This window comes from Tympanuchus pallidicinctus, unplaced genomic scaffold, assembly GCF_026119805.1.
Source record: "Tympanuchus pallidicinctus isolate F22 unplaced genomic scaffold, pur_lepc_1.0 scaffold22, whole genome shotgun sequence".
Taxonomy (NCBI): Eukaryota; Metazoa; Chordata; class Aves; order Galliformes; family Phasianidae; genus Tympanuchus; species Tympanuchus pallidicinctus.
This window is the reverse complement of record NW_026294739.1, coordinates 38,572,000-38,599,461: the sequence shown is the minus strand read 5'-3', so window position 1 is coordinate 38,599,461 and position 27,462 is coordinate 38,572,000. Positions and strand designations below refer to the sequence as shown.

Below are 27,462 nucleotides of genomic sequence, written 5' to 3'. Positions count from 1 at the left end.
GGTGAGTCGTGGATCCCCAAAGAAAGAAAATGCCGGTAAAAAGGCCAAGCTGACCCAGCCCTCATTACTCTTCGAAGGCAGCAGTGTGCAGGGGGCAGGGTAGGGAGCAAATTGCTTGCTAGGAGTAGAAGATCTGTTCACTAAAGTATTCAATATTGCCAGGCACCTCTCATCCTTAAATGCAGGCAGAAGTGCAATGCGAGACCTTAACCAGGTGCAGCATTCCCACAGCATCCCGGGTCAATCCTCACAAGCAGTCCCTAAGCAAGGTAAGCTCAGAAAGGTGGACAAAAAAGGATGCTTACAGATTTCCCTTTTGTAGTTCCCTAGATTTTTAAGACTGTACTTGCAAAGGAGGACATTTACAAAATAAAAGGAAATGAAATAAACAAACCCATGCCATCTCAAAAGCCAGGTCAGTTTAGCCAACCTGATTGACACTGCAGCTTAACAAAACCAGAATTCAGCTGTACTGGGACTTCACGTTACTCGCTTCTGCTGCTCTGAAAAGGGCTAAAAGCAGAAATTGCTTATAGAATCTGCTCCTCTAAGGTGGAAGAAAAGCTGCTCACAATGCTAACAATGATCAGCTAGCTGCCTTGAACTCATTGGGATCAGAGTTTGAACACTATTTTAATAGAGATAAAAAAGATGGTCTCTGGTTTTGTTGCCGTCCTGATTCAGCCAATGAGTCAGTCATCCCTAAGTTGCAACAGGGGCCTTCATCCTTCACCTGCCCAGGATCTTCTGTGTAAGCAGCTGCGTTTGTAAAACTATTCTGAATCTAAATGACCTTACAGATAGCTGGAAATTCGCACATCTAACTGTGGCCGGTGTGATGTTAAAACCAAGCTGGTCAGAAGCACTGCAGACAACCAAAGGCATCTCGATCTGACTGCAGTGCAAGAGAGCTTGGAGGAGCACTGATGGGGACCGTGCCGCCGCTGACCCTGGCACCATGTGCTAACCTCTACCTCACTGTCTGCTCAGTCTGGGCTTCCACTTCCTCTGGGAGAATGGTCATCGGCCGGGGCCAGAAGCCAAGAGGATTTGGATATCCAGCACTATCTAGCTCTTTTGCAACTCTAAGATTCTGTTTCTCAATATTGCAAGGATTGTTTGCTAAATGAAATAATCCCTCTAACTGAAAAGAAAATCATTATGTAAAAAACAGAAATAAGGTAAGCATCCTTTACATGCCTTGTTACCATGCAGCAATTAACTGGACCACTAAGGGTTAATTCTGATCCTGAGTGGGCCCAATCAGGTTTGTTTCTGCCATCTTATTAGGTTAAATAAATAGAAACTTCTTGCAATATCCATCCACAATGATAAGCAATTCCCACTATAATGGATGGCTAATATATAAATTCAGCCCACATCAGTTTTGTGTCAACTAGCAAAAACAGAAACAATGGAAACTAGACAGCCATGCCTCCGCATAGGTCAACAACCAAGGTTATCTGTATTCAATTACTGGTATCTGCAAACTTGCATACTGTCAGCTGATCGTAGACTAAATGAAAACTTATCATGCACAGAGGCAGCAAATACATTTATTTGAAGCAGGCATCATATTAGTTCACTGGTTTGACTGTGGTTAAGGGAAAAAAGGGGGTTATCAGTCTTTTGGGAAATTCTTTCAAATATAACCTGCAGCAAATATCTAAAATTGGGGATTATCTATGTTATAAATCTTTGTTCAAAAAGTAGAAAAGGAACAGAAATTGCTCCGTAGCCCTCTAAGACGATAAATTATATTATTTAACAATAGATAAACTTAGGGCACCTTTCCTGTGGAGCAGCCCTATTGTGAATTCGGCTTTAATCTGCTTCACCTTAACATCTGTTCAGTGGAACCAAAGATTTGGCTGTTTCGGACGCAGACAATAATTTGTTTGTTAACCGCTTCGCTGGAACAATACATCATTGCAGAAAACAAAGCCTACCAACACAACGCGTTTTTATCTGTTTCCTCTATCTGTGTTCCTTTTTCCACAAGTGCAAGTTCAGGTTTTTGAACTGTTTTCCTAGTGATAATTTGTGATGCTGTGAGTTTCATAACCCTGGAAAAACATTTTTTTTTTCAACCTCCTATTTCATCTTTGACCAACAGATGTTCTGTTCAAAACGTGTAAGTACTCATGAGGTACGTACCAGCAAATTATAATTGCTAACGCCCCTGTGGAAGGAAAATGTCAATAAATATTTGTTATCACTGGCCTGTTTGGAAACAAAGGCATTTGCTTAACAGAAGTTCACGTGCCAAACCTTTTTATGCATCTTTTCCAGCAGTCCATTCAATTAGACATCTAACATTTTGTTTCTTTTCAGAAGAGGAAGTGAAAATAACCTCACAGAATCAAAAATAAAGCATAAAAGCATGAGGGCATCCTGTATTCCATAATCCATAAAGTGCAAAATAGCACTTTAGCTCCTTTCAGGGATCTGAATGCGGCCACAGAGCTGAGCTGTGATCCAGCTCCAGCACTTCACCACTGCACACCAAAGCAGCAATCAAGGGTAGAAATCTAAATGCATGGCACCGTAATGCAGAGAAATGCCCCATTAACATGTGACTGCTGACAACTGCAATCCATACCTATGGATAATCTCCCCTGGCCAAATGACTAAAATCTTAGTCATTGCAGACTTAACTGCAACTCCTCTAGCGAGACATACAGAGTATGCTTAGTTCTGACTTCTCCCCATGTCAGTGTAGTCTGGACTCATCCTGCTACTGGAGGAGGAGGTAAAACTTACTTTCTAGATGACTGAAAAAAGCAAATGCTATCATTTTCATACCTGGGTGCTAAGCTGCTAGAGGCATTCAGAACTGTCATGCAGAAATAACAGAAAAACTTACTTATGCCACCAGTGCAGCAAAGTAGTTAACACATCCTTGCACTGTGCCACCCACTTCAATCTGCTTCTTCTCGAGCTCTTACATCTCCCTCATTTTATCTCCGGGTGTTTCTGAAGCTGTAGTTCTATTCTAAACACTAGGACTAACATCTAACACATGCTGTGATGATTTGACAAATCAGCCTCTGCACCACTAAAATGAATGCTGTTTTACAGCGTGGACAGCTTGTGTTTGTTTCAGCCAGCGCACCCCACGGGGGCTGGAGCTTCCTTGCCTTCTCCATGGCTTTTTGTCCTCTTGTTGATGCAAAGAGCAAAGGAATTGCAGGGTGCATCCATTCACCTGGCTACAGTGGAGCATCCTTAAAATGCAAGAAACTAGCTATTCTAATGAGACAGAAATGGCTGCCACCCAAGGCAGGGGAATTTTTCCAAGTCTGAACTCTATGCAGGAAGCAACTTCTCAGTAGCTGCTTGTTTTATGGATTCATTTGAGGAGCTGATAAAGTTGATAAGAGGGCTCCTGAGGTGTTTCACAAATCAGGAAGACAGGGATCTGCATTTCTGAGAAGTCATATGCAGGAGTTTGGGTCTAGAAGAACTGTGACCTACTTAGAAGACTCTGACTTAAGCCCCAAATAATTCTCTTGCTCAAGCACGAATTACAAGCAGCTGAAGAAAGATGAGCTTTCGCACTTGCGATGCAGCCAACTTTGCCCACATCTAATGAGGAAAAGTAGGACTCGGTGCCATTTTGTATTCCCGTGATGTGGTGCAGATGGAGGCTCGGCACACGCTCCTCTGTCTCCCCTTGCAAAGCGCAGAGCTGGAAAGCATCAGGTTGGAGAGCAGAGGAAGTGGTGGCTGTGAGAAGCTGCCTCACCCATGGGAGCGGAGTCGGCAGCAGCTCTGGTGACTGGAGATGGCTGAACTGGAGGAAAATATTAAACGGCCCATGGCCAAAAGCTTGGGGAGTAGAGCAGCAGCCATGCGTGGAGGGAGGGGAAAGGCTGAGCCATCACACCTCAGCTTAACCAGCCTCGGCAGAGGCAGAGAGAGTGGCACACAGGGGCTGGCCTCAGCCCTGAGCTGGATGCAGGCCGCGTTTGTGTGCCAGGCCCAGGCCCTGCCTGCAGCCACGTGGACCTGCGTCCCATGGACGGAGCGCTGCAGTGAGCCAGCCTTCTGATGCAAGATGGGAACACAGCTGGGCTGGGCACCGCTGTGGGATTATGAACTAAAAAATAATGGAAAAAGGCCCGTGGGGAAAGGGAATGCAACTGATGGGAGAAACATCAGAAGAGATGGGGAGGATGCATTCTCTGTTCATGCTTTAACCACGGGGCTGTGGATGTGAGTGAGGCTCCTGAGTTCTGTCATGGAGGCCACGCTGGGCTGCCCGGGTGCGCAGGCTGACAGTGCACAACACTACCTGCTCACTGGGTCAGGGCTGCCCTGTGCTGCAGGCAGGGTTTTGTTCAGCAAGAGAAAGGTTTTCTACATAAAAGGCCTTATATTCAAAAGACACCATTTCAACTTGGCCGCAGCAGCATTGCGAATGCATACTGGGGAACAGGAAAAGTCCACGGGGCGGCTTTTGTCAGAAAACAGTTTCTGGAAAAAATTAAAGTTCTCTTGAGGCATGTAGAAAAATTCCAGGACACTGTATTATTATTGTTGTTATTATTACCCTTGATCTTTTGGAAGGTGGAGAGGGAGCACATGCCGTTTTAAAGAAAGAAGACAGGACATCTGCAGCCTTTAAAAAGCAAAGCACAAAGGCTGCTGGGCTCTCCTTACAGCATTTTTAATTATCTTCCTTAAGTTTCCCAAATAAAAACACATCACATTGAGCCTCACCCAATAAAGCTATGTGGGTAAATACAATACCCATTGTCTAATCAATATCATATTGCTCATGGCTTTAGCTCGTTCAATATCTGAGATCATTGCCTTCCTACTCACACCTACGGATGCCAATATCTGCTTAATGTTGGACAAACTGCAGTTGTCATTCCCTGTAACGGAGTTCTTTAATCTCATTAATAACCTACAGATACCAAAGTGCAGCTTCAAGTAAAGCTGGCTGGAGCATGCCAGGTTTCCAGAGTTTCATCTCTGAGGTGGGGTGGGTTAAAGAGCCCTGGTCCTGGTGGGGCTGCAGCCGCTGCCCCACTGCTGCTGTGCTAGGGCACCCATGAACAATTTTTTTTTTTTTTAAGTCAAACGCAGAGAGTGAAGAGGTATGGAGAGAGTGATGGCTATGAGCCCAGCCAGATGCCGTGACTAGGACACAGCGTATGATGGAAGCACATCCTCCAAAATACTCCTTCTGGGAAGCACTCTGCACGCAGGCATGCCACAGTGCCCACCCATCATCCCCACTGTAACACGGGCAAGCAGGGCGAGAACGCAAGCAAAGGGCAGCAGCGAGAATGCGCCTGGCCCGAGGCCTGTCCCTGTCCCAGCAGCGCATCCCTGAGCCCCGCAGCCCCGCGCAGCTGTCCGGGCGCGCTGCCGCCACGTCCAAGCTCTGCACGGCTCTGGGGAGCCCAAAATGTATCGTGAAATAAAAACAGCTGCGAGGGAAACTCATATGACTAGGATAGGTGCCATCTAGCAATTAACAGCCAGAAGTTTTGATCTGGAAAATCACATTTATTTTAATTGCTTCGCTGTTGTGTTCATAAAGAATTTGGCTCATTTTAGTATTTTCCTTATTAGATATACGATTTAACTTTGGAACAATGTAGTCATTAGTTCCATTGTTCCAGATTTTTCATCACGGGGAAATGAATGATGGAGACGTGTTCTGCAAGGAAGATTGTTTATAAATATTTATCCTCCTCTTAACAGATATTTCTGTAATCCAGCTGAATTTTCTAGCACAGAATTCAACAGTTGTTAATCTGGCGCATGGCGAGCGGCACATTTCCTAACCTCTGAGTTCAGCGAGCGATCTTATCAAAAGAACCAAGCAAAAGAAGGCTTTTGTTTTATGATTATTTCCTTCGCAAGACCCAATTCTTTCCATTCCCTTCAGTGGGAAGATGCCACCACCACTGCCGTCCACTGACCCCACGGTAGGCACTGCCCTCTGTGCCATGGGCAGGATCAGGCCCTTCACATGGGGCTGGGAGGGGAGCCATAAAAAAATGCATGGGCCTTTCTGCTGGGAACGAGGCTGCTCAGCTGAAAGGAAATGGGAGGTGAAAAATGGAATTTGGCAGTTGTGCACCGCTCCACCATTTGGTGCTTGTTGTGGGACTCCAGCAAAAGGGAGCTATCACTACGGGCATAATTTACTTGATTTTAAGGATCTGTATGAATTCTGGCACCAGACCAAGTAGCCATTAGCTATGAGGAGTGCTTCCCAATGCTCATTTGTTTTCCATGTGTGAATTTTCGCTCATCTCATTCTTTAGAAAAAAATTTTTCTTCATCAATTCCATGTGGAAAATACAACAAAAATCCAGATAATTAATTAATTCAAGAAACACAACAGTTTTTGTTTTTTTAAATGGAAAACTGCTAGTTCTGGAATCAGACTGTCAGCCTGCTTTGATTTCTGATATCTTAAAGCTAAGTGTTATAAAATGATACGGTTGTTCACATGCTCCAGGTTAGGCTTTTGGGCAAATTATCCTAAATAAGGTAACTCAATAGCTAGGTAGGCAGACTTTAATGCTATTACTATTAGGAAAATATCATTAATATGAGACATATGCGGGCCACTATTGCATCAGCAGGGCCTCGCTCAGGCAATGTGGGAGCAGTGCTGTGGATTGCAGCAGCAGTGCTGGGCCTTCAAACGTAACGTGCCTTGGTCTTGAGGTCAAAATCTGTTAATGCAATTTTGAGTATAAGAACAAGAATTTAAAATCCATGTGGTTTTAATGCCACGTTCTGAGATGGGGGGGCAGGGTTTGTTGTGTTTCTTTATTTGGCCTGCCGTGAACTCCTTCAAAATCTGTGTGTGTCACATTAAGACTCATTTGTGAGATGTGATGAACGAAACAAAATCTCGTTCCATTTCTTTGTTCAAAAAGTTTGATTTTGGTTGTGTTTCAAATTATAAGGATCATCATTGGTAATTTGCATTTACTTCTCATTGAAGCATTACACAATAAACCGAAACTGTGTGTCAGATGTACTGCTCCCACATAAGTGCGCTGAGATAAAGTGAGACCTCTAAGAGGATGCCTGCCTTTACAACGAGCGTTCCCATTTCAAACAATTAATATGTTTGGATTTCTTCATTTTTGTGGTCTCGTAGCACAACTTACAGCTAAAGCACTGTGTTGAACACGCATATTTTGGAGTGAGCTCTACTCTGTGTCTATTTAACAGCTACTCACAGCTGTCTCTGCTTTAAACATATTGGGATAACATTTCATTACAAAGCCTTGATGCAAAAAGAAAGGGAAAATGGATGCAGGAGGGAGGGCAGAGGGTGAGTGTGCATGGCCAGCACCTCATGCAGCAGGCATGCTGGCAGCAGCGGGGGTGAGTGGGGAGAGGGCAGGGGCGTCCTCAACCCGGGCACTGCGGGCACGGTGGGCCGTGCATCCTGAGCTGCTGCTGGTTTGGCTGTGGAAAGCACACCTGCTGCCCTCAGATCTTAGCATGGAGGAGGGAAAGCTCCCATTCATTTCTCTGAGCGCTAAGACACAGAGAAGTGGCTCAGCGGTACAGCAAGCACAGAGCAAGCAGCAGTGACAGTGACAGGAAGGTACTGTCCCGCTGGGTACTGGCCACCACCTGACTGCCATGCAGAAACAGCTCTGCTGGTGCCTGCAGGAGACTGGTTTTAATGTGGCATATCTGCTCAACAGCTTTGCTGATCATGCTGCTGCTACATGTGCGCATTTTAAATATACTCTTAAATTTACTTTGAGGACTTCCTTTGACCTCCCATAGCAGATGTGGGAACCCGCCAGCCTTGAGCTGCACACAGAGTACAGTGCAGCTCCTGCTGCCTGTGTCCCCCAGCTCCCATACGCGGCTTTGTTCTGCAGGCAGGGCTCCCACCATTCGCCCTGCACATTGCTGTGTAAACCAGTGTCACCTGCTGTGCCCCTACAAGTCCATGAGCCATGGCAGTGCCACAGCCCTGGACAAGGCCTTCACTCCAGCAACACTCTGTGATCTAACATACAGATGTACTGAAATGTCTTTATGTAGAGACACGTGATGCACACACACACATACCTTTGTCTCCTTATCCATCTCTCTGTATAAAGATATACACAAAGAGCACAGTAACACTGTGTGATAGAGCAGATTACCTGCAACAAATGCTATTCAACACAGTCACCACCATTAGCTCTGCATTTTCACCAGCAATGAACAAGAGCCCACATGCTACACTTGTACTAATCTGCACCAGCAGAGGTGACCACTGTCCCTGCCCACCACTTCACTGCACTCACATCCACTGGCTGGTCTCCATAAATGTCCAGCAAGAGTCAATGAATGTCAGTGATGCCTTTTTTTTTTAACTTACCTGTTCCTGGGGATTCTCCCTTGAGCTCTGCACCTGATGGAGGTGTTACTGTGGTCAGGCTCTGCTTTCACTGCACCCATGGTCAGCCTTGCTGAGTGCACCTTCGGTGCTTCTACTGCGAACATCTCTCACTTCAATCTCCATGGCTGCAGAATCCTTTTTCTAAAATTTAAATTATAACCCCAGCAATTATGATATGAACTTAAACTCTTATACTGACTTACAGCCTGAGTGTGTCATGATGCCACCAGCAAGGCAGCCATGCACAGGCCTTGCAGCAAGCAGCCCCACGTGCCAATGAGGACTGGCATGGCACTGGCTCTGCTACCTATAGGCACAACTTTACATAAAGAAAGTAGAACATTTTTAAGAAACAACATCTCCTTTTCACTTTCTCAGTGAACTCATGTCTGTTTTATGGTGCAGCAGGCCTGGATTTGCAAGGCTTCAGCCTTCTGGTTTGCAGTACCAGAAACATACTACTATCTGTGCGAATAAAGCATTTTCTCCAAGAACACGCCTAATAGTTTGAGTCAGCCTACCAGATGGGTTGTAAAACACTTTGAAACAACACCACTCGAAGGATATTATACTCCTGGAGCTGTATGTTTGGTTTATTATAAACAGAGCTTTCTAAGTAAAAAACATAGAAATGCTGTCTACTTCTGAAGCAATCTGACATGTGGAGCTGCTCTAGATCTCTGCAGAAACAGAACTGAATTTATCACTCTCCCTAAATATCAAAGGGTCCCGAGAAGCAGCCGTATCACTTTGGGTCTTTGTAACTGGAAGGCAGTGCGGGTGACTGACAAGCCCACATACTTTTAATTTATCAGCACTCGGCAGCCTCCCTGCCGTGAGCCAGCTCCAGATCTTCCTGAGTGAGCTCCTGCTCCTCAGCAGCACTGCAGGACAGCATCCCGGTCCATAGGGCAGCAGTTTGCCCTTTTTGTCCCCAGACGTGGCCCCAGGATGGTCCATGTCCACCATGTCCATCCCCACTGCCAGAGGTGATGCCCACACAACAGCCCTGACTGCTCCCCTCCCTCCCAGCTCACACCCTGGGGATGCTCACTCCTCACTCACAGCCCAACCCAGGACTCCCAGTGACCAGACCAGCCAGGTGGCACACAGTGTGGCAGAGGCAGTGAAGCCAGGGATGTGCTCCTGGTGCCACCCACTGACAGAGGCCAAACCTGAAGAACTGGACCTGGCTGCGTCCTGACCCACGTCCTCACCGGCACCGTGGCCACCCCATTTCAGATCCTGCCTCATCAGTCACACCTCACTGCGTGACCTTTCCATTGTAAAATGGTCCTCTGGGACTGGCTCTGTAGACAAGGCCATTGTGTCTCCCTAGTAGCTGGGAGAAGATCAAGTCAGTGAGTTTCTGTACCATGGAAGAACCAGCAGTGGCTTAGGGGCTCATTTTTATCTCCAAGTCAGTGGTAACATCTTCCACCATCTCACATTTAGGTTGGCTTCCATATTGGCAAGGCTCAGGAGACCTGGGAAGGGCAGTGAAGCACTGTGGCCAACACTTACCATTTCCAGTCACTGTTTCACTCTTTTTTCGGAGCCTGAGACACTGTGATTGTCCTGTAAAACACAATTAGTGCCTGCATTATGATTTGTTAACATCACCCAGAAGAGAAAAGCTAAGCGGATTTTTAATCTGAATTTGTACAGGCTTTTCTGTCGTTCTTTAAGCAGCTCCGTTATTATTTTTCCCATAATTTGTATAAAGTACTTAGCATTCAAAACAGAGCCTTTTTAACCTTTTGCCCAACTTAGCTTTATGTACTTTAAAAAAAAAGAAGGGGGGCGGGGGGGACTGGAGATGGAGAGGGAGAGAAACCCTTTAAGTGCCCTGGGCCTGGGTTCCTTCAGTGTGCAGGCTGTAAATGTTTTACTTTGATTTGAGATACATGACAATAAATTAGGGGACATTTATCAAAGCTGCTTTGTTGCATTGCTGACAAAAGCTGCTTTTTGCATAAATTACTGCATTATACAAATACACTTAGCAGGATCCTGCTTCTTTGATGTTAGTGGAGGAGATTTATGTCCAATGGAGTTTTTATTTATCTGCCCTGTTCACCTCAACAAGGGCAGGACATATTCCTCAATTAGTTCCATACCCCTAGAAATGACATATATATCTCACAACTAAAAACAGAGAAATTTAAACAAAACAACACAAAAAAAGCAAGTGCACTTTTTCTGGCAAGTCTAAACTACCGTACGGCGTAAAAAGTAAATATTAGGCTGGCGCTCTGCCTTTGAAATCTTTGTTCTGAGATGACTTTGAAAACTATTTAAGTAAGCTAATTTTTACAAAACAATATTCCCTTTGCAGAAAAGCTTTTCTAGACTTCATTAAGGGACTAAGTAAATATGAGTCCACTTCAACAAATACTTGGTATCCAAATAAGTAGGTTAAAAGAACAGATTCCCTGTGTGTAATCCTCTGTGGAACCGTATTTATGCTAAAATCTCTTTCGATGAATATCTAATAAACCAATGACGGGCACTGTAGGCAAAGCGGTGAATTAAGATGGTTAAAAAGGAACTCGTCCAATGAATAAATTGGCTGAACAGTCACTTTTCTTAAGTGAACACAGAATCTCTTGAACACAATTTGGAGCGCCATTCTTCTGCCACTCACCATCTCCAGCCCTCAGCTCACAGGTAATTTATTTTGTCACTGGGTCACCGGTTCATGCAGCCCTACGTGGCAACATGGAGTTGTTACCATACGATAGCCTGAAATAATTCCGCACAACTCCTTTCTGTCCCGGATTTAAAAGCAAAAAGGAGACAAAGCAACCTGCAAAGGCAGGGGCTCAGCAGAGGGAGCTGAGTGGTGGGGACCACAGTGGCTTCACAGTGCTGCTCCTGGGATTCTCTAGCAGTACCCAAGTCAATGGGCCATCCGTTGTCCTTAGTGGGAGCAAAACCCAAATTTCCCACTGCCCTCCCATCACACACACAGTAACGCGCATCACTCATTGGTTTGTTTCTTAATCACCTCTGAGCAAGAGCACGCAGAGGAGAGCGCCTGAGGAGGACACGGCCAGCCAGGCACAGCCCATGCTGCCAGGCTGCTGCGTGCCCTGACGCCCAGCCCAGAGAGAGAAGGAAGGCAAGCTCCTCTGAACATTCAATGAACAGGAAAACAATAAAATTACACCAAAACAGACTTTCATTATTCAGGCAGCTCTGGGGACGAGATTCCACCCAGCACATTTCAATGATCCCAGACAATGGATTACTATCATAATTTGTTCTTAAAGTCTGCTTAATTGGCTTACTTAGCCACCTGTTCAGAAGAGTTACCAGAAAACAGCAGTTTTGCTCCATTTCTGAGCTCCAACCATTCATCATTCCACCTCCTTCTCTTCCAGCTGCTATAAAATATCAAGCAATGTCTAGCACAGATTTAAAAATAATCTCCTCATTATCCAAAATGCAACATAACCAACCAGGAGGGAGCTGCAAAGCTGCAACAACAACGTGCTGATAGGGGCATGTACTCATTGGCTGTTCCTACTGGAACACTAGGAACACAGTATTACACTCATGCATGTACAGTCATGGTGTAAAAACATAAAGACTGATATGCATATTCAAGATATGTAAATATAGAATCATAGAATGGCCTGGGTTGCAAAGGACCACAGTGCTCATCCAGTTCCAACCCCCTGCTGTGTGCAGGTCGCCAACCAGCAGCCCAGGCTGCCCAGAGCCACATCCAGCCTGGCCTTGAATGCCTGCAGGGATGGGGCTTCCACAGCCTCCTTGGGCAACCTGTGCCAGTGCCTCACCATCCTCTGGGTGAAAAACTCCCTCTTAATATCCAACCTAAACCTCCCCCGTCTCAGTTTAAAACCATTCCCCCTTGTCCTCTCACTATCCACCCTCATAAATAGTCATTCGCCCTCCTGTTTATATGCTCCTTTCAAATACTGGAAGGCCACAAAGCAAGCTTCCAGCTTAATTGTATGAATCACTTTCACATGAGGACAAACCATAAAAACAGAGAAAATTCAGCCGAGGCCTTTGAAAATGTTGTGGGTTACTGTGACAAGCAGGAGTGAAGGGAGGCAGGGGCACCAGGTCCCACTGAGCTCTGTGTGCCATGCTCACCGTGCACTGCAGCCACAAGGCTGCACCAGCTCACATCCCTCTCACAGCAAACAAACGCTCCTGGCAGGGGCGAGCAAACACTGCCTCTGCTCACTGCTGAGAGCACAACGGCTGCGTAATCTAAACAGACAGCAGCATGTAAAAATGTAAATATTTGCTATTGGTTAATACAGTCCTAAGTTACTGCTGGAGCCAGCTGCTTCGGTTTTTGTGCACAGGGACGTCTATGTGCAACCCGCTCCTCGTGGATTTCAGTAGAGAAATATTTTTAAGAAGCCATTATCTAAACTGCTGATGTAATAAGGCGCTGGTATATGAAATACACTTAATAACTCAACTTTAGTTATTTATTGTGAACGAGGGTGCATTCTCCTTGATTCCATTTCCCAGCGAAATATAAGTGGAGCTTTCATCATGAGTGCTTGAATTTATGGCAAGCAGACCAAGTGACATTAAGAAAGCCACACAATCCCTTCATTCAGGCTTTAATAAGGAAGCCAAGGAAAAATTATCCAAGCTGGTTTGCGGGTGACAGCACAAGAACTTTTTGGAGTCAGAAAGTTAGCACGGAGGCTCCCTGTCAGCCCATTAAAAAGCAAGGTTGGCATTCCCCGATATTGGAACCATGTGTGCAGAGGAATTTTTCTTCTGGTAAGACATTCCAAATATTGTCCCAGAGCCAAACACTTCGGTGTTAGACTAATTTAAGCAGTATGTTGGAATCAGCTCTCAGGACTTTGATCATATGGAGATCGTTTGTTACAAATTGAACTAACCCAGTCTCTATTTCTGGTGGATCAGAACTATGGATTTGTTGAATTAAATGCCTCATTTAATGCAGTTTGCACATGAAAAGAAAGCTGCACTCAGGAATCTGATAGTGAATTTTTCACCTAACCAACAGGTCTACTTTTTTATTACTTTTAAACCTAATCCATACTCAGTCCACACTGTTCTTAATAAGCCTGAGGCTGTTTAGAGTGAAGGTTTAAATCAGCTCATATGTTATGGGGGGAAAGCATCACTGAATTATCAAACCGTGTAATAAGGAACACATTTGAATCCAATTCAAGAAATAATTTTATGAAGAAAAATAAATTAGTCCTTGGTTGTTATTTACCATCCAAATAGTGCAGTGCTCTTTCATGACAACAGTGGAGGGAAAGCTGAAAAATGATTTTGCAGACATAGGATTTGTTTTCCTGCCTCTCACCGCTGTCCCCGTTCCTGCAGCTGAGCTATTGTGAGGGTTAAAAGTGCACAAAATAAAGCATTTCCACATATGGCTGCACCTTCTTTCCATTTCTTGAAGTTATAATGTCTTTAGCTGTTGATAATGATATTATAAACTATCATTTAGTGAATTCTGAGTATATTAAATACATGAAACAAAGATGTGAGATTCCAGCTGGACCTTGATCAGAAAAGCCGAAATGCGACTCACTGGGACTGCAGAGAGTGACGTGCAGGGCTCCCGAGGGAGGCTGCAAACAGGTCGCTGCTATCACAAGAGAAGAAGACAAAAGAAGAAAAGTGGGATGAAACACAAAACTGGAAATTCAGATGGCTGAGTACTTTGCAGGAGAGCGGTGCGTGCAATCGTTGGTGCACTGCTACTCACTGGGCTGAGACAGTCAAGTGTGTCATTGTTCTCTGCCTCGAGGAATTCAGGATTTACACTGTTTTCAACAGGTTTTCATATTCAGTCCCACGCAGTATAACAGCAGGACTCTGTTAGGTCCCAGGAACCCTCCTTTCCTGGTCCTGCAGGCAGCGAAGAGGAACAACTCAGGTACGTGGAGGGGATTTCTGGAGCCTGCCTTACTGCTGTGCTGGTGAAGCAGAGCAATGCCATTCCCTGGCACAAACAGGCTGTGTACACTCAGCCCTTGGTTACAGGCGCATCTGGCCACTGCAGCTGGAAGTGGGACAAAGCTTGGGAAAAGGATGAAGGAAAATCATGAACTCGTTGTCAGCCCAGAACAAGGCTCTCCCAAATAATCAGGACCTTTGTTGGGTCTTAGGTACAGGAGAAGGAAATAGTGATGTGCAAGCAGAATGGCCATACCCTGAGCCTGAGCAGGGCATGTTCAGCCCCAGCCCCCGGGGCTCCAACCATTTCCACCAGGGCAACACAGGGCCCAGGCCAACCAGCCTGAGACCATGCTGGCCTCCACGGAGCCACCAAGAGCCCATCATCTCTCCTGTAAGCTCTGCCAGCACTGAGGCTGCCACAGCCAATGCGGGACACGAGAAAGCAACAGGCAAGCAGCAGGAAAGTGTGTCTTGAGCCCCAAACCTACACCTGGGTGAAGGATCTCCCTTGGGTTGTCCCTCCCCTCTCATTACACAAAGGGAGCAGAGTTCATTCTTCATAAAGAGAAGAGAAACTGTACTTCTAAATAAATAATAATAATAAAAACAATAAAAAACAGTTATAGAGCAGATACTGATTTATACACACACACATATATATTTTATTGGCAAATAAAGAAAGATCAGATCTTTAATGAAATCAGGATGGGTTTGGGACGTGAACTTGAGCTGAACTCCCCAGATTTTCGTGGAACTTCAATTAAAAGAGTTTCAGAGGAGTTGTTGAAAGCCAAGCACTTGCCATCGAAAGCTTAATTTAAAATGAGAAGCATTTTTACACCACATTTCCCAGTGAGATTCCACCCCTGATCCTAATTATATATTTTTTTCTTGATAAGTTTTCTTCTTTTACTGATCAGCAGCGTAGCAATGTATATGGGTTCAGTTCCCAGCATACATAGTAGTTATACTGATAGCAGAGCCCATCGATATTCTACAGAAAATTAACCTGCCCTTTCCACTGTGAAACCAGTGGTGAAACTTCAGTCAACTCCTGTTATCGTGAGCAATAGGTAAGGATTTAGAAGTCTGATAAATGCTAAGGCCAGCAAAAAAAAGAAAGTCTTTTTGGGGAGAGGAGTTAAATCTGGTCTCAGACAGCAGAACAGCACAAAATAAGATAAAATAGAGATAGTGGTTTAATCTAAGCTGCCTGTTCTCATACAATCTTAGTAATATGAGGCCGATACAAAGCCTCACTGTAGGGCCTTTCTGAATGCCAGAGAAGTCAGGCAACTCGGTCCTGGAGCACTGCTTTGAGACATCAGCTCTGCTTTCTTGGATGGGCCACAGTTCAATCTGAGAATCACTCTCTGGGGTGGGAAGGGAAGAGGAGCTGTGGCTGAAATGAGACAGCAGAGCCTAAAGCATCAGTGTCCCAAAAGCACTGACGGAAACGATCTTGTTGTAAGCAGATACTGGGAAAAACTTACTTGGAAACCATTTAAATAAATACTTTAAAGGACATCATGGAACAAGAGAGATTTTGAAACAGATTTAACCAACAATGGATAGAAGTGCACCTAAATTAATGAAATTCAGTGCTGTGTCACAGACACAGCTACAGAGGCAGACCTGGTATGCTGAGGGCTCACCTCTGCCCAGATCACTGCAATGCACTGAACAGTTACATGCCCACAAGCTGTAACGGAGCTGGTGGGTAAGGAGCAGGTACCCTACTTCCAAGGCTGAGCACGCAAGTGGCAACAATACAAAGACTGAAAGGTCTCCAATTAAAACATCAATTTCCCTTATTTCTTCTAGTTTGTATTTTACCCTGATTGTTTCTTCTGCAGTCCAAAGGCTGCAGAGACTCCTTATTTACCCCACAGGGTTGGATCCTGCCCTGCAAAAACCCCACAGTGTGGGGAGAAGGGGCAGCCAGCTGCTCCCAGAGCCGCTCTGTATGACTTAGGAGCAGTGAAGCTGCTCCCCCAGCCTCAAGCTGTGAGGCCTCCTGGTGCTGTTCAAATCCCAGCAACCTTGGAGAGCAGCACTGCTGCAGCCTGGCCACTCCATCAGCTCTGTTCCGTGGGTACCAGAGGCCCAAGCACAGGGACGTGCCACTGAACCATGTGCCTGGAGCAGCATTAGCACCCAGCCACACAGCTGGGGAGGGTTCAGGGAAGCAGGCTTGAGAGCTGCTGTCTCCTTGGGCCTGCTGCTCCCAAAACGCCCAGGATTTCAAACGAGAACCTTCCAGAAGATGCATGCAGCCTGCTACAAGGCAATAAGAGAAATACCAAAGCAGACTTTTCTCTCTGCTCACACGCTCCACTCGCAGTTTCCTATTGTACAGAGACCAACGCTATTTAAAACTCTAGATCCAGTAAATCTTTTGTTTTTGTTAAATAACAAAGAAAATGGTTCCTCACAGTTTTATGGGAAGCCATCAATCTTTCCCAAAGCGACTTACAGTACTGAAGAAAATAAACATTGCTGTGTATGTAAAGCAGAGCAGAAAGGCTGCAGTCATGGGCAAAGCACTGCTTTCTGTAGCAGCAGAAACATATTAAAGACAAATGTACTCCACTGAAAGTGACATAAATAAGTGGATTTCCCATCTGAAACATTGTTTTTAGCAAGAGAAGCTTTTAATCCCCTTAAGTTCATTTCTAATCTGTCTTGGAAGTGCTTGTCTAAAGAATATTACATTGATATAAAGGATTTAATTTATTAAAACTAAACAGCAGCCAGCATACTACTAAGGAATATCTTGTACGCAGTACTCTCCCAAATGAATAAAGCTGCTACAGGTAGAAAAAAAATGCACACACACTTTGGCACAGCATTCATTAAAATTTCACACATTGTGTTCCTGTGCTTTCCTGCTCGGTGTGCTTTTCCCAATAAAGCAAACACTTTAGAATTCATAATACCTCTTTATCCCATGTGCACAAGTGACCTCTTCTCCTTTATGCACCCAGCAAATGAGCAAGTACAAAAGGGAATAGAGTAAGCAGAAAACTAAACATGCCCTCTCCTACCCAAGAGCATAAAGGGAAGGCGAGCAGAGGTTCTCTGCAGGGTTCAGCACAGCCCCTACCAGGATGCCAGTGCTCTCGCTACCCATCAGTTTTGGCTGGTGCACACTGTGTAGACAGCATCAATTATGCAGTTCATCAGTCAATTAATTTTATGGGATCTTTCTTAAAGTAGCGGTTGAGGGAAACAAAAGCTGCCTTCAAACTACATTAAAATCACTCGTTAGCCACAAGTCTGGCAGACTATTTAATAAGCCGCAAGAAGCCAACCACCAAATGACAAAATGGCCTTCTTGTCTTTCCCTGAACACGTGAAAATTTCTCCATGTTCCCAAAGCCCACCTGGAGGCATCTCCATGGCCTCCCCGGCAGGGCTCAGTGCACCCCAACTGGGGAAATGACATTACAGAATTTCTGTGAACGTGAATAACCAACTGTTTTAAAGGAAGATTTCGTCACAAGGAACAACTTACACATTCAAAATATGCTGTTATATACACAACATCTTTCCCAAACTGTACAGCTCAATACAGTATAGATTTTTGTTCCTGTGTCTTGCCAAAAGAGATGTTATTGATGGAGAAAAAATTCTACACCCCTATGGCACAGCACATGCACTGCACCATATTGTACCTTATGCCCACTGATTTCTTTCTGAAGTCACAATGGAAGTGAAGAACATTTATGCAAATCAGATCAGCGTTTGGACAATAATTATTGCCCTGGGTCTTAAGTGAAGTTATACATCACATAGTTCGTGCTCATTTAAAATAGCCAGCAGCCACATCACCTCCATGTTGAGCCCCACATACCTGAAGTCATATAGGGTCAGGACTGGCCAGTGCTGGAAGGTCCCCAAAGAAAACCAGGAGGCAGGGGGAGGCATTATTCAGGGATTAAGGTTTTAAACCTGCAGAGAAAAGTATTCATGGGGAGACAGGATAGTAGCGGGTGTTTTTTCACAAGCCAGTGAAACAAGGGCGCTGATGCTGACTACACACCACCTAGCCAGCCTGACCAAAAAGAAGAGCCAACACTGCTGCTAGCTCTTGCTCTACTGGACTATGCCAAAGCACAGACTCTTCACACTGCCACACACACCTCTGCTGCAGCCCCAGCATTACCAGCACGTGCTGAAGTGAGACCTTCCTGAGTTCTCAGAGAACAACGTCCGTGAATCTGAGTCTTCTTCCAGAGAGACATCTTTGCAGTGATCTGTGGCCTTGTGCACACAGCAGTACAGTTTCCAAGGGTTCATCTGTGTCCTGACCAAATTCTACCCACTGAAAAGGTCTGTGGCTACTTTCAAATCTTTCTACATAACTTGGATTGGATTTCACAGGTAATGATCTTCCCAGGGGTGTTATGTAAGTGCACAGTTTAACAAAATAAACAAGGGTAATGGCAAAAAAAAAACCCTCTCGTAGGAAAAAAATAATTACCACAGACAGTACAGGTTTCTGTCTAGTAGGAAATCCCTTTTCTTTCCTGCGTTCTTCCCACCATTTCAGGCAGTGCTGCAGCACAGTCAAGTGGTATCTACTGACATTTTTATTTTGGGTAAAAGCCCATGAAAATATTAAAGCATGAACAAGTCATCAAGTCAGTTTATGAATCAATATACAGATTTCCTTCATGCCCATAGCTGATTTCCATAACCATGAGCGTGCTGAAATCCTGTCTAGATGCCAAATCAATTTTTCTTATATATGAACATCACAGCTACTTGAGAAAGGGAATCCGTGCCAAAAACCTCACGCTCTTAACTAATTATTTCTGTGACTCCCCTCTTGCAAAGCACAATGACTGCCACATAAATACACACGGTGCTTATTAGGAACAGGCACACTTCCCACAGGTTCAGATGGAGTGCAGCACCATCCCCGACAAGCTCGTCTGCCCTAACTGTGCAACCAGCCCTTGTCGCAAGGAATAGTTCTGCTTTTTCCAAGACTTACTTCCTCTGAAATCCTCGAGTTCTCCTTGTCTCATGCAGCACATGGGTGAATTCATCACGGTGTCCTTCCCTCACCCAGTCCGGAGCCGCTGTCAGTGGCAGTGATGAGAGAACAATGTTTCATGTAAATAATTTCCAAGTGGAGGTACTTGTTATTAATGCAGACAGTTCTGAAAGTAAAAGCAAACAGCATTTGGCAGCAAGAACTATTAATGAGAGCATCATTAGGGAATTCAGTCTGCAAACCACAAGGCGATTTGCAGGGCATCTTCTCACCAGGCGTCTCTGAGCAGATGTTGGACAAGCACCAGTGAAGCAGAGTAGGCGAAAAACAGGGTTAAAATACTGAGCTAATGCAGATGACAAAGGAGAGGGAGACAAGAGGCTGTCAGGACGGTGGGGCCAGCTGTGGAGTGGTATCGGCAGAATGAAAGTATTCTGGTGCAACCAACCACAGCAAAGTTGGGATGGCAGTGGGGATGGGTGACACTTGGGTCCAGCCAGGGGTCACTGTCGGGCTCTATGGGCTTCAGACATCATCACACCTCTGCCTGTGTGAGTGCCCCTGCACACGTGTGCCAGGCACAAGGAGCAGCACTGAGGTGAGCTCTTCAAGGCCACCCTGCATCAGTAAGTGTTGTTTTATGTAGCGTGATGTAAGTGAAGGACTAATGACTACTGTGGGGTGCCCTAGATACTTCTGCTTTGATATTTCCCCGTATTTCGACAGTTTCAGCCATTTGGAAAAAAAAAAAAATTATAAACAGAGAATAGTCATTAATAGTATATTAGAATAGTATTAAGATAGATAGTATAATAAAATTATAACAGAGAAATAATAAGCACTGCTATTTTACAAACTGCCCAAAGCCTTAGAACAACAGAGATAAAAGGCCTGGGAGTGCAGAAGCAAAGCTCATCTCAGCAGGCCCTACGGGTGCCTGCAAACAGCTAACTAAAAAGCCCCATCCATAGCAGGAAGTTTTTGAATGGAAAAGGGATTCTGCTCAAAAACTAACGCTCCTCTCTTCCAAAGCATCTTCTGTTGTTGAAAAACAACACAAGACGGTGTCTATGTCAGTAGTCACTGCTGTTTAGCACATTGTCAGCCCTGCAGCCCTGCTACCAAAAGGCCGGGCACCCAGCTCCCCTTTCCCTTCTATTTCATTTGAGAAAGAAGAGATTTTCATTACTTCCAGAAGTAGCAAGGACAAGAAAATGAAACATCCTACACAAATCTCTCCCAAATTACTGTGTACTTAACTTAAAACTAGATGTATTACGCAAAAATCCAAAGAGGATGCTGTTAACACACTATCTGCAACTCTTAGAGAAAACCAATTCCTTTGTTAGCAAGACATGGCGAGCATCATGCAGTTGTTTTCACCCACGCATGTGACAGAAAGGGATGTCACCAAGGGGAGGCTGGCACCAGGAGGGGCGTTCAGTGCCTGAGCCTGGGCCACAGCTCAAGCATTCTACCTCTGTCTCCTAGTTCCCATAACAGAACCCATGAACTCTGGCATCACAGCTTTGCCTCTCTAGCAGCAGAGCTGGGTACAGCAAGCAAAAAGTCATGACAACTGCTACCCAAACAAACAGGAGGAGCAAGGAAGCTATTACAGAGCTCCTGAGCTCCCGCGTTTATTTTCAGTCATTTCCAATGTGTGTGCTGCTTTGCTCTCCCAGCAGCAAGGACACTGTTGTGCTCTCACTGAACAACGCCCTGTCATTGAGCCGAGGCCATGGATGAAATGTGTGCTTATTAATCCTGTCCCCATAATTACAGATCATGGGAGAAAAGAGTGGAGCCCGCCCCAGTGGAACTGCTGCACTCATAAGGACACAGGAAAAACGTGTGGAACAGCAGTAGTACCCACTGGATTTCACCAGCAATGAAGGCACAGTATAAATCCAGTATTTGGTCAGTAAGGCTGGAATTCTAACAAAAAGATGAAAGCAGTGCATTTATTAAAAATAAAGCGAGTTAGTCTTTACTTCATTAGCAAAACCAGATTTCACTTCAGCAAAAGGACCGAGCTTGGCTCCTGCACAGGAGTGAAGAGGTGCTGGAACCCTGGGCCTTTGGCTGCCCTTCATTTCAGCCTGCGCAAGATGAACAGCCCACTGATCTTCAGCTGAGGACAGGAGGTGCTGCCAAAGGAGAACAACCATCCAGGACGGCAACCAACAACCAACCTCCGGGTTCTTAAGGTGCCTACAGCAAAGAGCAAAAGGAATCTTTCCCAACACCTGCGTGATCGCTGGGTGCGGCTGGGAGGTGTGAGAGCACTCCAGCACTGCAGCTCCAGAGGCTTCGCTCTGCAGGAATTGATACCAGATGACTCGGCCATACAAATCTGATACAGATCCCACCACGGACATGTGACTGCTTCCACCAAATTAGATACAGCACATGATCCACGGCCTGTGCCAGCTTCGGGCGAGATGTTGAAAGACAGACAATGAGGATGAATAGCCTTAAAGACAGAGCAGAGCAGTCAGCCACCACCTAGTCAATCAGCGATCTCTGAGGACTTAACCCGTGCGAAATGGTGAGCAAGCTCAGAGCTGCAGCGTTGGGATATACGGCCCAGAGCCCCGCATCGGGGGGCCAGAACGCTCCCTTTGGTAGCTGGAAACTCAAAGCCGGGGGAGCCGGTGCCGCACCCCAAGGCAGCAGATGATGTTGACAAGTCTGACCTTCTCATGCTGAAGAAAACAGTTACAAAACTTACGCTGCCCTGCCTGCTCCACCTCTGGGACTCCGACTTCCAAAATGCTGAAGAAAACCAAAACAATCGAGAAAAAAAAAAGCACTGAAAAACCCCAGCAAACAGACCCCAAAGTCAAACCTTCTGCTGGTTCATTCCAGGCTATTTTTCATCCCACTTATCACTGCCACCAACGTTTTGCTTAGTCTTGAAGAAAACGTTGTCATTCCACAGTCAGATGTTTTTACATTTACATCCATCATCGCCTGATATATCCTGACCTTAGTTAAATCTTATGTTTTCTAAATTGTACTTTTATGTTGAGCAAGCCCTGAGGCTATGCTGTTAAAAGTTTACATTGAAAAATCATTTATAATTGGTTTGTTTGAGTTATGCCTGTTGCAAAGCCATCAGAAAGGGCAGTATTAATTAGCAATGGCTTACATATAGTCTAGACAATAAAAAAGTAAATCATTTTATCTTTTTAAAAAGCTTTTAGTATTTTACCAGTTACCAGTTACCATCAAATGATGTTGAATATATTAAAGAAAAAAAAATCACAGAATGGCTTACAACAAATCTGCCTCATCTTATTAATTTATTTTTGCTTGAAATATTTTCATGACAAAAACACATTGCTCAAATAAAAATATGTTTATTATGAAATTGAGACAGCCAACAAAAAATAATCTTAATTAATTCCATTTGCTGTGCTTGGTTAGAGAATGAAACAATAATTTTTGGTTTATTGCATAACGTCCTGCGTTTCACTATGAAAGATTTGTTTTCATTTCAGGTAAGTAATGATGACAATTGCACAGAATATTTAAATCCTGTGCACACCAAAAATCTTTCCCAAAACCTGCACGCATTGTCTTGGCCAGATGAAGGGGGCAGTTCATCTGGTACCATACTGCAGGATGGAGCCCTTCTTTCCAAACATCCTCCCTAAGCATCTGACAGGACTTTGCTCAGTCTTATTAAACACGTATTAACTGATCACTGGAGTTGATTTTGTTTATTAATGACATCACTGTAAAGAGGCATCGGAGTTTTGGATCATGACACTTTACAACAGATGATGTTATTTTAGTTCATAATTGGTGGTGACAAAGCCACAAAACAGTAATAGCATCTGGTTAATGCCAAGAAAAACACAATAGCAGTCAAAGAATTTATCTTACATCTACTTTCATTTGGAAACAGATTGCTTTGTCATCCTTGAGGAGACTGACAATAGATCACAATTTCTGTATCATGTATTATGTTTGGATCATAACTTTCTTTCCAACCAGGACCACATATGTTGCAGTTTATCCTTCTGTCACCTGATACCAGTAGGGTCAGCTTGGCGGGGGGCGAGGAGGAAGGGCTGACAATACAGAAATGACTGCAAGCAAAAGGCATTCTTCAGGCAGGGCTGATTCTGATCTCAGAGCAACCAAAGATCAGCGTGTATTCAAACAGATAGGGTTACTTTAAATAAATGTACAGTAGCAAAAATTCCAGGAAACCCTAAGGCAAACTGGAAAAAATAATCTGCTCTGTTTCTTTGAAGAACTTTCCTATTTTGTACTGGAAGAGGAGAAGTATTGCTTCCCAACGCGCAGAAGAGCTGAAATGAGGGCAGGAGGATGACAAACCCCATGGCTTCACCCTGCCCAAAGATGACCATGAGCTCAAGAGAAATTCACTTCTTTCATCTCTCCCATTTTTCACTGACAAATGCAACAAACTGTAGGCAAACCAGGACCAGAAATACAAAGGTCCACCCTTCAGCTGTTTCTTGATCCCTTTTTTATTCTCACCTACCATCTTCTGTTCTTTCTTTATATCCCTATCCTTTCCCAACAGCTGCAGGCACACATTTTTTAAATAAATGAAGCTGATTGAGATCTTGCTGACACTGGCAAAATACGGATTCATGTCCGTATTTTGGATTCATGGAAGCCAGAGGAACTGTATCAGTATCAAACTGGTGCGAGCAAAAGTAGAATCAGGCCCAGTGGTATAAAGCTATGGAAACATATACATCCCAGCCTCCTCTTATTCACAGCAGTCGAACATTAACGAGGTGCCACTGGCTTTGGTGGAACTGTGCATGACACAGAAGCAACAGGCAATGCCAAGGGTGCATGTGTTGTTTGGCACAGCCTCCGCGCTGCCTGGGAACGCCGCTCCCTGCCCACAAGGTCCAGACCGTCTCCTGTGCTCCACCAAGGCTGCTCCTCCCCACATGCTGGGCACAGAGCTCCCGCTTGGCTTCAGGGCAGCACTGAGGTTCCTTCCATCTTTCTTTCCTTCCATCCTTCCGTCCTTCCATCCGTCCCCGCTTCCATCTTTCCAACCTTCCATCCCTCCCCTCCTTCCATCCCCACGCTCTCACACTTCCCCACTCAGCACATTTTCCCGTGAGTCACCGCTCTGAGTGCCAATTTGTGCCCAGCCTCGCTGCCAGGCTAAGGAGCAATCACCACGGGCAGAGAGAGAGAAATATTTTACAGATTTGTAATTCGTTACAGCACTGGACATGTTCCAATGTGAGTCTACTGGAGGGTAGGAAAGAAGGGAGACATGTTCAGACTGTGGTCTAAAGCAGCACACCTGTAGAATTTGGGAGCATTTCTACTCATTAAACTCTTTTCTAGGTGTCTGGCCTGTGCCAAGAGACTCAAACACATAAACCCACAGTAATATCCCCTTGCCTGCATGATTCAGCTTTGTGTCATTTCAAGTTTGAACTGTGGATTTTAAGAGGGTCATTTCAACCATGCCCTAGTAGACAAACACTCATGAAACAAAAAAATTCCAGCATACTACAAACAAAAACTTACCTCAGATCTTCTCGGGCATGATACTTAAAGGACTTCTATGCATGTGAAGAAAAACACTTCAAGGATCCTTCTATTACAATTGTAGTCACACATTTACCTGGTCAGAGAATAGAGTTCTTGACTTTTCTCTTTTAGAAAACTTGTAAAATATCATTTACAAGACTTCAGAGTCTTTGGTCAAGATCCAGAAAGCAGTACATATCACTGTATTAGTCAGAAACCAAAAGTTTAAGCAGAATTCAGTAAAACTGCGTCCTGTAAAAGAAATGATGACCATCTAGTAGGACCAGAGAGGCACAGCATCAGCCTCCAGCTGCCAGTCTGCGTAACAGTTAACAAAAGTCTTGATGATACAATTTTTTTTTTCCTATTTTCAAAATTCACAAAAAGCTTTCGTCTCCTCCTTTGTTTACAAGAACAGGCAATACGTGCACGATACATTCACAAAATGATTCACAATTATCCCATATACTTATTTTCCTTCTAATACTTTACCTGCTGCTATGAAACTACCTCTCCAGTTCTACCAGGAGGTTTCCAATGGGATGTGCTTTTCAATTTGTTCTCAGTTATCCAGTGAACTGTAGGACTTATCACCAGTAATTATGCTCAGCAGTGAATGCGCTTTCAGAATAATAGCCAAGTTTGTATCCTAAAAGATAGAAAGGTTGAGGCTAAAGGAAGGGAAAAGAAAAATCTGGAATTGAAAAGTAGATTCTCTTGCCTTGCCCAGGCTGTAGTGAAATGCACAGAGAATGGAAATAAGTCTCCCAGGAATATGTCAAACCAAGCAACATAAATGCAGTCTGAATGCACAAAGAGACAGTAGCAGTGCTGCTAACCTCCAATAGTCACAAGTCAGAAATGATGCCCTAGAAAACCAGGAGATGTTAAAGCTCAATAAATGTAAGGATTCATTTCATTTGTTTGTGAAGTTTATATTTGAAATTCATGTGTACAACCTTTTTTTCTATCCCTGCTGAAGCCCCAAAACTTTAAGCAATAGCTAAGCTCCTCACACAACTCCAGGAGCTGGAGAGTTCAGAGAAAGCATCAAACACTGAGAGCCTGAATTAGCAAACAGGACACATCTGGGAGACAAAACCAAAAAGGACATGAGACCCATGCCAGCACAGCTGGTAGGAGCGCACAGCCCTGCAGGAAGAACCCAGCAAGATGGATCGCCGGCCCAAAGCCAGCTGGGTGCACTTCTCCTGCCCCACAAAACCTGAGCAAGTTTCTCCTGCGCAAACACAGGGGAGTAACTACTTTCTGCTTGAAGGAGGTCATTTCTGAAGAGACATGTCCCGCCTGTAACTTTACCTGTTGTGAATTGTGTTGGTTGCCTTACCAACATCATCACCCCTACAACCGGCAAATAAACAAGTCTTGTGCAATAAAACCCGCCGAGCAGCCAGAGCATTAGGATTAGCAGTCTTGGTCTTTCTGCCTTTCATTTAAAACCAGAAGCGATATATATATTTTTACTGAATGTCAGCCTATGTATTTCTTTTGATCGAGTTTCAGGAACCAGTGCTGTTTATTACAGTTCCTTCCCTGAAGGCAGCAGAGAAGCAAAAGAAGCTTGCTTCAGAAAGCCAGCCTTTGCAGAGAGCTGTGTTGGACAGGAAAAATGAGGAGCCATCGGGACAAACTTTTTTCCTACGCTGATGCAGCATCGTTGATTCCACAGGGGTCACAGTGCTGCAGTGAGTAAGATTTGCCTCTGAATTACAAAATCATAGCAGTGGTTACTGGCCTGCAAACCCCTCCAAACCTCTTTGAACAGCAGACCTTGTTTTTACTAAGCAAGGAAACGTTGGCTGGGATACCAGTGCTATTCCCTTTCTTTCAGGATCTCCAAGTTCCAGTGTATCAGTACAAGTGCACAGGAGAAAGTCCATCGGGAAAAGCAGAAGACTTGAACATGAAAAGGAAAGTTAACATGGGAAAACGCACCTCAACGCTTCTGGACCTATCCTCAACGCAAATGATATTCTGCTAGCTTAACTAGTTTATTAGCAATTTAACGAAGGAGAACAAACCATCATCCAACACCACACTTCACACAAAAATGTGTAAACAAACTCAAACATAAGCAAATACAGAAATAAAATCAAAGCTCAGACATAAAAACACATTTGCCACTCAGCAGACCCCTTTCCAAGGAGTGTTTTCCATGGCAAGGCAGAGTTTGACTTCTGTTTTGGGGAAGGTATCTCTTATGCCCAGCCTCAAATGAAGTAAGAATTGCAGTCCTGAGTGCAGCCTCCGTCCTTGAGGCTCTCCAGTGAGATAATGCCCTTAACTTTAAGCCTCCACATGTGCAGTGCAGCCAAGATCAAGACTCTCTCAAGTTATTTTTGGATGGCAGCTCCCTGCAGCCTTCCACTGTAATGCCTTGGTATGGAAAAGCCTGGAACATCTGGTGACATCTCAGTCAACCTTCCCTGTTGCCCAACTTGTAAGGTACACCAGAAGGTCTCTTAGGAGCTCCCTTAGCAACAAACAATAGATAAACAGCCAATTAGCTATGAGGAATGTATCAGATTCTATTTTCTACATTAGGAGCCAATGT

The 27,462-nt window shown here is 44.6% G+C and overlaps 2 long non-coding RNA genes across 8 annotated transcripts in view; one reads left to right on the top strand and one right to left on the bottom strand.

Moving 5' to 3' along the window:
- Positions 1 to 14,954, top strand: part of LOC128081819 (uncharacterized) — a 228,209-nt gene extending 213,255 nt beyond the window's left edge. For 4 of the 7 annotated variants that reach the window (XR_008207414.1, XR_008207412.1, XR_008207410.1 and 1 more), the window contains one exon: positions 1 to 14,954. This exon is cut by the window's left edge. This is a non-coding gene — a long non-coding RNA (uncharacterized LOC128081819). The other 3 variants (XR_008207416.1, XR_008207415.1, XR_008207411.1) reach the window with 3 other exon arrangements.
- Positions 14,955 to 18,179: 3,225 nt separating this feature from the next.
- LOC128081820 (uncharacterized) overlaps positions 18,180 to 27,462 on the bottom strand; it is a 98,037-nt gene continuing 88,754 nt past the window's right edge. The window contains exons 6-7 of the long non-coding RNA XR_008207417.1: positions 19,338 to 19,506; positions 18,180 to 18,289 (exon numbers count right to left, since the gene is read on the bottom strand). This is a non-coding gene — a long non-coding RNA (uncharacterized LOC128081820). The remainder of the gene's footprint in view (positions 18,290 to 19,337; positions 19,507 to 27,462) is intronic.